Source organism: Pinus tabuliformis, chromosome 8, assembly GCF_031772625.1.
Source record: "Pinus tabuliformis cultivar Carrire ecotype Pingquan chromosome 8, CPIR1, whole genome shotgun sequence".
NCBI classification, from domain to species: Eukaryota; Viridiplantae; Streptophyta; class Pinopsida; order Pinales; family Pinaceae; genus Pinus; species Pinus tabuliformis.
Window position 1 is genome coordinate 128,648,006 of NC_142294.1, and position 11,623 is coordinate 128,659,628.

Genomic DNA, 11,623 nt, shown 5'->3' on the forward strand with positions numbered 1-11,623 from the left:
ACCACCAGAGTCTGACCGTGAGACTCTTTCATCTACTTCGTCCATTTCAACCCCCTCACCACGAAGTCAACCACCCACATCCTCATCCCAAATCACTCATCTATCTTCCACAACCCTTCCTCTTCAATCATCAAAGATCATAATATCTTCATCTTCTCAGCATCAGGGACTATCTTCTACACTTTCATTAACTAGCAGCTCAATCATGGCCCAGTCTCCATGGAACAATCCTGGGGCGGTTTTAATGCCTCCACCCCTGAGCCCAATACCGGCCCATCCCGAGAAATGGCTACCTAAATTCAATCCAGAAACAGGCATGCTAGCTGAAGAGCATATCAATAATTTCATGCTTTCTGTTAATCTCAACGGGGTCACTAACGAAGATGCTGTCGTCCGACTTTTTCCTTATACAATGCAAGGAACAGCCGGGTCATGGTACTTTTCGTTACCTTCCGGGTCCATCACAAGTTGGGACATTTTTCAAAGTCAATTCCTCACCAAGTTTGGCGATGACAGATCAACAACGACATTGATCAATGACCTATCTAATCTTAAAGCTGAGGCTAGAGAACCCATTAAAGATTTCAATTTACGGTTCAATAAGATCCTCAACAAAATTCCCGCTGCTTCTCAACCCAGCGAGGAAGTAAGATGTGAATGGTACATCACGGCCTTACCATCAAACTTGGCTATCTTCGTAGATAGGGCAAACAAGACGACCTTAGTTGAAAACTTAACTGAGGCATTAGCAGTAGAAAAACGCGTAGTTGCCCTAGAAAAGAGATCTGCAATAGAAGAACGCAAATCTAAGAAAATCTCTTTCAAAGAAGACACCAAGAAGAAGCAAACGAAAGATCCTTTCGATATGGAAGGATTACAAAAGGTGTTAAAGGCCATGTCCAATGAAATGATTGACATAAGAAAACAAGTAGCAGAAACTTATTCGAAAAAGCCCTACAGATATTTTAAAAGAAATGCTCCCATGGAGGTGAAACCACCCAACGCTGTCTCAAACGTCGAATCTAAAGAAGAAGAAGAAGAAGAGAATACCACTGAAGGGCAGACCGATGATGAAGAAGTTGTGGAACTACAAGGAATGTGGGATTTCATCCTCCCACAAGAAGAGGATCAAGAAGCATTTCTGGTTAGCACACGAAGCAAAAATCAACTTGATCCTCCCCAAACTACCCCTAAACAGAAGGGCGCAAGCCCTGCAACAAAAGATAAGGTCGCAACAAAGAAAACAACTGCTAGAGCGACCCAATTTAGCCCAGTCCAATCAGATCAAGCACCTCCATCAAGAACACTGATAGTGTCGGATGAAATGGAGTATAACATTATCGATGACATGAAAAAGACTAGGGCTAATATCACTCTTTACGAATTGAGCAAATTGAAACATCAACAGAAAATAATGATGAAAGAATTACATGCCGTGCCTACTACATCTTTACCTACAGCTATAGCTTCCCACAACATGGGAAGACCACCAACCAACATGATCAATAAGATTGATCCGAATGACATTGCCTTGATTGGAGGAAGGTCAAGATCCCATACTCCTCCTTTTCTTCTCACTTATGAAATTTTCAATAAAAACGTGCACAATTTCTTGGTCGATTCTGGTGCTTCAACGAATATTTTACCCAGATCAATATGTGCCAAATTGAATGTTCAGCCACAGAAATCCGCAGTGCGCATAGTTCAACTTGATCGATCTCAAGTCGAAGTGATTGGTGAACTTAACCAGGTGACCATAAGATTGTCGTCTAACCCGAAAGTATGTCAGGTTATCGACATTCTAGTAGCTGATATCCCTGAATTCTATGGTTTAATTCTTAGCAGGGATTGGTCCAAAAAACTCCACGGATATTTCTCAACCGACTGGTCGCACATGTGGTTACCCTACAACGGTAAACCCAATCAAATAAAGGTTGAACGAGAGTTGCACCAAAAGTACATAGTGACTGAATTGGAAGGAGAGAATGAAGCAATAGCATACAATAGCAATATCATAGGCAATTACTCGGTAGATTCTTTCATCGGCAATTTCAATGCTCACACCTCACCTTACTTAGAAAATTCAGTTTTGTCCCAAGTTGAAAATTTTTCCCAAACTGATGATTCAAAGTGTTTTAATTTTTTAGATAACTCTGTAAATACATCTTTATTTTGGAAATTATATTTTGATGGCTCTAAATCTAACGAGGGAGCAGGAGCAGGATGTGTTCTGATTAGCCCAGATGGAAACAAGATCATGCTTACATGCAGACTTGAGTTCGATTGCACAAACAATACAGCGGAGTACGAAGCCTTGGTGCAAGGCCTATACAAAGCAATCGGGTTGAATGTTAAGTATCTTCAAGTCTTTGGAGATTCTGAAATTGTCGTCAAATAGGTACGTAACACCATACACTGCCTGTCAAGTCATTTAAAGCACTATCAATCTTTAGTTCAAGATTTGACTTCACATTTCATAGCATTCAATATTTCGTCAATCCCAAGACTCCAAAATGCGAGCGCAGACCTGTTAGCTAACGTAGCCTCTAGACTTATTCCCTCCGAAGATTTTAGTCCCGATAGGTTCTCAATAGAATTAATCTTTAGACCATCCATCCCTGACAACATCACCAACTGGAGAGTATTCAATGATGATCCTGACATTGTAAATTTCCTCACTTCTGAAGGATCCTACTCAAATCAAATAATTGACGAAGACCATCATGATCACCAAATTCAGCAAAATAGCATTGATAATGCTATACTTAAATCGGTGGTTAAGTTAGAAGATTTATATGATTTGAAAAGTCATTTTAAAAGGTCTGCCAATTCTAAACTCTACAGTTCAACTCTGAATTATGAATTAGTGAACCTAGGAACCGATCAGAAGCCGCAAAACGTTAATCTGGGCCATGGCCTAGCCCCCAAAGAAAAATCAGCATACATCCGTCTTCTGAGACAATACAAAAACGTTTTTGCATGGAATTACGATGAGCTGAAGACATACAACACTTCTATCATTCAACACACTATCCCTATGATTGACAATGAAAAACCTGTCCAGCAGAAGCTCAGAAAAATCCACCCCAACTTAGAAAATCAGATAAAGACTGAGCTAAATAAATTATTGAGAGCCAGAATAATTTTCCCCGTCAGACACTCCAAATGGGTATCCAATATGGTGCCCGTTAGAAAGAAAAACGGAGATATTAGAATCTGTATTGATTTCCAGAATCTCAACAAAGCCTGTCAGAAAGATAATTTTCCCCTCCCACCTATGGAGCAAATACTATAGGCAGTAGCAGGCTCAGAATTAATGTCTTTCCTGGATGGATTTTCAGGATACAATCAAGTGCTGGTACATCCCGATGATTAGTTGAAAACCACATTCCGAACCAAATGGGGCACATACGCATATCGGAAGATGCCATTTGGTCTGATCAATGCCAGCGCTACCTTTCAGAGAGCCATGGACATCGCATTTAAAGGTTTAGTCAATAAATCAGTAGTGATTTACTTGGATGATATAACAATGTAATCCAAGAAGCGAAGCATCCATCTCAAAGATTTGAAACAAATATTTCAAAGATGCTTAAGGTATGGGATTTCACTTAACCCAAAGAAATCTTTTTTCGCATTAAGTGAAGGGGAATTGCTTGGATTCATAGTGTCGAAATCTGGTATTCACATAGAACCTGACAGAATCAAAGAAATTTCTGAGATATCCATGCCCCATAACAAAAAGGCCATGCAATCTTTCCTTGGACAAATCAATTTTGTAAAAAGGTTTGTCCCAGATTTTTCATGTATTATTTCTCCTTTACAAAATATGAATGGACAGATTCTTAAAATGTATTTTCCATAGAAGATCATTCTTCTATTTTTGTAGGATAGTTTTAGTTTCTTTTATTTTATTTTGTTTTTCTCTTTCTTATAAATAAAACCGGTTGTAAATGATCATTGAAAAGGATTCATGAAAGAGCACACCAATTCTCTATCAGATTTTGATTTCACTTGTACAAATAGAAAAACTTTTCGGAAAATCTGGCTTTTATTATTGACAAATAGAGTTAACTTTAACCTGGATTTGATATTAGTTTCAACCTCTCAAAAAACTTTGATGAAAACAACCTTTGGTAAAAAATTGTTTTACGTCAGCACAATGAAAGGTATCACCAATAATAAAATAAATATTCTCTGTAAAGCTGTTGTTTTCAAACTCTATTATTGTCGTCCAGAGCTTTCTTAAGGAAAAACAATGACTTCCTCCCTACTAAAGGAAACTGCAGCATTTAGAGAAATAATCCGAGAAAACACTATATCTCAAAGAATAAGAGGTCTCATCACGAGCCGGCTTATCATGATCACAGATATTATAACTTGTTGACTTTGCCAATACTGTCTATCAAAACAGGGCAACGACTCAAAGATTGTTGCAATCAAAAGACAAGGGGTCTCATCACAAGCCAGCTTGTTCAGGAAAAGTGTAAATCAAGTGAATGAATGTGTCATAATTTGGCCACCAAACCAAGACATTGTTCTTTAGAGAATAAAAAAGCAAAAAGTGTCAAAAAGGATTTTTCTCTGAAATGTTGTAAATAACCTCAAGCAGGAAAAAGGATCATTGCTAGATAACATGGTAACCCTGTCAAGGCTATGGACGCTTGCGGGCAACAGAGGCTCTACCTACGACAAATGAGCATATTTTAAAGCCAGTACGCAGAGAAGACTTTATTTTATCTTTAAAAAGGACCGAGTAATATCTGGTATGAATGCAAGAACTAAGCCTAAGGAAGCAGACAATTGGAATAAAAGAAAGGTTGAGACAAAGTATCATTGATAGGATAAGGGGTAATCTACTCTATCTGTCCATAACAAAATTTAGACATATGAAAAAAAATTCTGTTTCGGAAGTGGAAATGTCAATAGAAAAGCAGAGATAACTGGTTCTTCACAGTGAATCGCCATTGTTGTTGTCACCAACAACCCCTCTCTTTGCTTGGTATTAGCAATAACATCAAGCAAAGGGGGACCCTTAACAAAAAATCCCAAAAATATTTTTTATCAAAATTTTTGTATTTAACTCCCTAAAAGCTATATCACATCGCAAAGAGAGAGCGAAGCATTTTCCTATGCGCATAAATAAGCTGCAAAGAAGCGATGCGACATTCATCGCATCGCACATGTTGGAAGTGCTCTTAAATAGAAAGCATAAAGAATTGCCAATGGCCGATATGCGACGTCGCATATCGCAACGTCGCATAAGCAGCGCACAGTGATCAAATGGAAAATGCGATCTTGCGATCTGCGATCTTACAAAATGCGATCTTGCGATTTGCGATCTGCGATGAATGAGACTATTAATTGCTGCGATGCGAATCGCAGAAACCACTCATCGCAAAGTTTCTTCGGCATGATCTGTAAACCCAAAATTGAGCATGCACCTTAAGGGAAATTAATGATTGCACGCCTGAGTATCCAAGGATGATCGTGTTGCGTTTTTCGGAGAGTCAAGTCATTATGAGTGTCATGATTATGCATTCATTAGAACATAAAGCTTTCATGTCAATCTTTTCATCATTTCTCTTTTCCTTTGCGTAAACTGCAAGGCAGCAACTAATATAAATCTATATGCAGGAAACATCTAAGGAAAAGTGGAAAGCACCAATACTTGAAGAACAGAGAGGAGATGCCTTCGCAAATGGATGCCACATGCAGCAGAGCCGCGGATCCCAGAGTATCACTCAACAGACACTGATGAAAATAGACTATCCAAGACTCAGAGTCAAAGGCGCACAAAAGCAGCATGTTTGCAAAAGATCTTGGACCTCAGACCGGGTAAAGCAAAAAGAAAAACACTAAAGAGGGAGGACGCTCCAGAAAAGCCTGGAACAAAGAACGGAAGCAATTTTTAATACAGAGGATTGTTCAGGCAACGAAATCCCTAACTCATTGAGTCATTCGCACGGCCGGAAACCGAAATAGCAACAGCACAATCAGTTTGAAAGAAATCTGGGTTATACTAAGTATAACCCAGCAAATACACCCAACCAGAGGGAGATTTTCAAAAATATCTTCTAGTTTCTCAGAAAGAGGTGCCAGCTTTTGTTATTTCTACTTTTATCGCTCGAGCAAAAGAAAAAGACAACCAACCGACTCTTTCCAGACGAACCTTGCATTTCTTACAGCACTAAGGAGCAGATACAGAAACGGTTAGAAATTAGATTCAATTTTTAGAAACAAATTTCTTTTAGTTAAAGGGCGGTCATTTGAAGCCGTTTCCTAAATTTGTGTAATTAATATTAGTTAGTTAGTAGTATTTAACCCTTCTCATGGCATTTGGAGAAGGGTCCGGAAATTTGTCAAAAAACTTGTCCTCAGAGCATGCACTTTTGCACCCTCGGAGGGGGTTTTTGATGAATGGATGGATCGAGATTTATTTATGTTTGCATTTTAATGTCTGCTACTGATGTTGCACTTCTGTACTCTTAGTAGATGTTAGAAGTAAGTAGAGATAAATCGTTATTGCTTAAAGTTTGTGAGTGAAATCAGTCATAAATGGTACTTTTATCTCTTGATTAATTTCTGCTTATATTCTTAGAGTGATATACAGCTGAGTTGTTTATATGTTAATGTATGAATGTGTGGGTTACCATTTGGCACTTTTGTACGGTGGAGTCATTTATTTGTGCTTGACATATGAATAAACTGTTATGCGATATGTTGTTCACAACTGTTTTTCCTAACTTCTTATGCAGAATGGTTTATCTTGATTGATTTATATTCTTATGGTAGCTAAATGATCTTTATTACCAGTTATTGTATGAAATCTTTTTAGATCACATAATGAAAGAATTCTACCCGGGGTTAGTATAGATTAGATGTGCTGTTTTTTGTTAGATTACAATAGCATAGAGTCAGTTTAGAGTTTAGAATTAAATTAGCTTAAAATTACCTCTAAATTAGCATCATCAAAATCTACACACACACACACATCCTTTGGATTGGGAAGTTGGTCCCATTATCCCCAGTCAGACCCGCTACACCAAACGGGCAAGGAGCCGCCAACCAGGTTCCGGACCGGGTGGATATCCCCCTTGTTTTCGACCCGATTTCGGGGCCCTCAACAGATCTGTACTTAAAAGATTGGTTTGTGATTACCTTAGGCCATTCCTTGCTTAATAACTTCTAATGAAAAACCGTGAGTGATAGCATAGTGGTGACCATACTGGGGATTTAAAACCCTCAGCCTTAATAAACCTTTGAGGAATTCAAATTTTTACTTTTAAGAATCTTAAAGGGTTATTAGAAGTTATTTTCAAGTTTTGATAAAAAATTAAAACAGTCACAAGAAGCTCGAAATCTAGCTTCAGGGAGAATTCACTATACCAGGGCCAACTCTGATCCAAATCCTCCCCTTGTATTTGAAAATCCCAACCTTATCCCAAGGATAATCAGAAGAAAAGAAAGTTTAATAAGCCCCAGACCTATTTTTAGATCCCATTCATGCCCTGTTGAGTGGTTATTCCTTGAAGACATCCCTTTTAACGAGTATTTTGGTCTCTCTTTGTTCAAAATCACGTCTCATAGTGAACTGTTGGACCTGGCCCCAGATCCAGAATTCCTCAGAGAACTTGAAATCCAATGAGCCAACTTGTCAATTGATCGAAGTCTACTGAACTCCCCTCAAACACCCCTTACCACTGATAGACACCCTGAACTTTCTGAAATAGCTTCAACATCTTTTAGCTCACCATATTTTCCCCACACCACTGAAGATCATCCCTCAACCTCATATCCATCCATACCTTCAATCCCTCATGAGCCCATCACTACCCCTCAAACACCTATTACCACGGTTATATCAACTCCCCTTGTTTTCCCAAATCCTCTAGCTACCCCAACTTCTGTTTTCAACGCTATACAACTTAGAGCTATGGCCCTCAGATATGCCCCCTTGGTAATTCCCGCTCCTCAAGGCATCTTTCCAGTAGATTATCAAAGTAAAATCACCATATTTGATGGCACTAGAACATACATAGCTCAACAGCACACTAAGAAAATGACATATTATTTTGAACTGCATCTTTGTCCAAATTCTAGCTAGAGAAGTCAAAACATGGTTTAGATCCTTGCCCCCCCAGAGCATAGATAGTTTAGAAGTCTTTTACCAATAGTTCTTAAATAGGTGGGAGGAGAAGAAGAACCCCCTTCAAATTCTATTTGAATACGAAAACCTTAAAAGGGGACCAAACGAAACTGTTCAAGACTACTGTACCTAGTTTAACAATGTGTATAATGTAATCTCTCTTGACCTTAGGCCTCCACCTGGTTTAGCCCTAATTAAATTTCCAGACGGATTTGATATAGATATGGCTTTTCAACTTAGAGAAAGGAATCCCCCCACACTTGAAGATATGCAAAGTGTAGTTGTTAGCGTAGAAGCTAATCTGCTATCCAAAAGGGCTAGAGTTAAAAATGAGAGAAGAACACCATTGAAAGATGAATCTTCATGCTTCGATCAGAAAATGGATGCTTTGCCTAAAGGAATGGAAAGGTTGATGGATATAATAGAATTCATTGAAAGGAAACCTCACTGGGATAACCAAAAGGCTAATCCAGTGAGGAATCCAAACTTTAGGAAAAACCAGAACCAAAACACTGGTAAAAATGGTCCTGATCAGAACATTAGGCCACCTTTCCAAGAAAATTATGCTGAGACTTCCCACCAAGAAGACCCTGAGATAGACACTTAGATCAACCTGATGGGTTTAGATAATGAAGAAACTATTTTTCTAACTCAGGATGATTAAGAATTATACATGCTTCAACAGTTACAAACTCAAACAGGAGAATCTTTTGATTATAAATAAGGGTATGACTATGCTATTTTTGAAGTTCATAAGCAGTGTAACTTAAGAAGCAAGAAAAACACCAATGTTTCTGATCAGAATAAAAAATCAATACCTAACCAGCCTAAGAAAGCCACAAAACAGAATCCTCAAGTTACAAAAACTTTACAAATCCTTTCTAGACCACATCAAAATCCTCCTAATCCCACTATTGAAGATGTAACAAATAACCATCCTTCCAATGAACAGCCTTCCACTTCAGTCCCCCTCAAAGGAACAATGGAACAACCTCTAGAAATTATATTAGAAAATCCAATTGAAAATACTCCTAACAATGAAAAAGAAAAACATACTACTCAGAACTTTGGCTCTAAAATTCCAAATATTCAAATAGATAAATTCTCTCTGCCTTTCAATTTGGGAGCAGAGGTGGCCAAACTCAAAATTTCAGTGCCTTTGATAGAATTGGTTAAACATGAAACTTACAGATCTCAAATTAGTAAATCCCTGAACTTTGTTGAAAATGAAGATTCTGTGAATCTATTTGATGACTAGCCTGAGTTAATTTTCGGACCAGATGTTAATGGAAAGCCAGTTGAAGGAGGGGTACCACCCTTCTACATCAACCTTAACATCCATGAAAAAATCTTACACAATGCTATGCTGGACTCTAGAGCCTCACATAATCTTATGCCTAAGTCTGTAATGGAAAAGCTTAACTTGGATATCACCAGGCCTTACAACGATCTCTTTTCCTTCGATTCAAGCCAGGTTAAATGCTTAGGTCTCATAAAAGATTTGTGTGTCTCCCTAGTTCAATACCCTGCCAAGACCATACTGATGGACATAGTTGTTGCTGACATACCACCCAAGAATGGTATGTTGTTGTCTAGATCTTGGGGTGCCAAACTCCAAGGATCTATGCAATTGGTAAGTCCTATGCTACAATATCAGTCTTTGGACACCCCAAGAAGCTGTATAGAGAGAATTTGATGAAGTATGTACTGAGTTCCCAGGAGAGACCTCAAAATTTTCCCATATATTCAATACATTTTGATATAGATTTCTTCAAAATTTACAATGATGAGAACAATCAAGAAAATACTTCAAAGTAGTATAACAACAGAACCAAAAGAAATTGTAGTATTAAAGGAAAATCAAAATGTCCTAATTGATGAAACATTAGATTAAAAAGATGATCCTAATACCTTAGTCAAGAAGGATCCCACTAGCCCAGATGAGAATTATGAGCATGCAATTTTGTGGCATCTTGAATTTGATGGGTCAGTCAACAAATTAGGCACAGGAGTAGGTGTATGGATTTACAACTTAGAAAACGATTATTTAGAAGGTCATGCCTACAGGTTGAACTTTAAATGTACAAACAATATGGTTGAATATGAAGCACTTCTGTTAGGTCTGAAACTTGTTAAAAGGTTAGGAGCCATTAGAGTCTCTATCATGGGAGATTCTAAGTTAGTGATTAAATAAATTAATTTTGTTTATATGACTAGAGATCCTAGACTAAGGTTTTATAGAGGAATAGTCATAGAAATATTAAATACTTTCTTAGAAGCCAAACCTGTTGCTATCCCCATAAAACACAACATTTAGGCTCACAGCTTAGCCATGTTTGCTAGTACTTGTAAGATACCTTTCGAATCGAACCATTAGTACACTGCTGAGGTTAGGTATAGACCTTCCACTCCTGACAATTTAAAGAACTGGCAAGTATTTGAGAACAATCAACAAATTAATAATCTTCTAACATTAGATAGTGAATTTGTAAATACCAACATAGACACAGACATAGCAGTAGATTTTGATTGCTTTGATGAAGTAGAAATTAAAAAACTAGAAGAGGGTCAGACATATAGACTGCATCACACAAAGTTTACAAAATCTGATAGTCGAAACCTAAAGCAAATGGATGTTGATGAAGTCATTGATGATGAAACTGAGGTCATAAACCTCAAAGATAATTTTTACCCAAAGGATTAAATACTTTGGAGGACTTATTTGACTCAAACGATATTCCAAAAAAGCCTAAAACGGAACCCTTGAAGTCATACATTGAGGAATGTAATATAGGATCTGAAGAGAATCCCAAACTAATAACGGTGTCAAAATCATTACCTCCCAATGAGAAACTGAATTATATGGAACTACTGAAATAATTTCAGGATGTTTTTTCCTGGAGTTATGAGGACCTGAAATCTTATGATACTAGCATAATACAACACACTATTCCATTAAAAGAAGATAAAAAGACCTTTAGACAAAAGCTTAGAAAAATTAACCATGTTCTACTACCTTCTATTGAAAAGGAAATCAAAAGAATATATGAAGCTGGGATTATTGCATCCATTAGGTTCTCAGACTGGGTTTCCAATTTGGTACCCACTAGAAAGAAAATAAGTGAAATTAGGTTGTGTGTTGATATTAGAAATCTGAATAAAGTTTCACTTAAAGATAACTATCCTCTTCCAAAAATGGATCACATATTATAGAGGGTAGTCGGTTCCACCAGAATCTCATTGCTAGATGGGTTCTCTAGTTATAACCAAATCCTAGTTCACCTAGATGATCAGGCAAAGGCTGCATTCACAACTCCATGGGCACTTTCATGTATGTGAAAATGCCTTTTGGGTTAAGAAATGTAGGGGCCACCTTTCAGAGAGCAATGGACATAGCCTTTGCCAAACAAATCCATGACTTCTTGTTATTTTACCAAGATGAACTCATAGTGTTCTCTAAATCAGACCAACAAC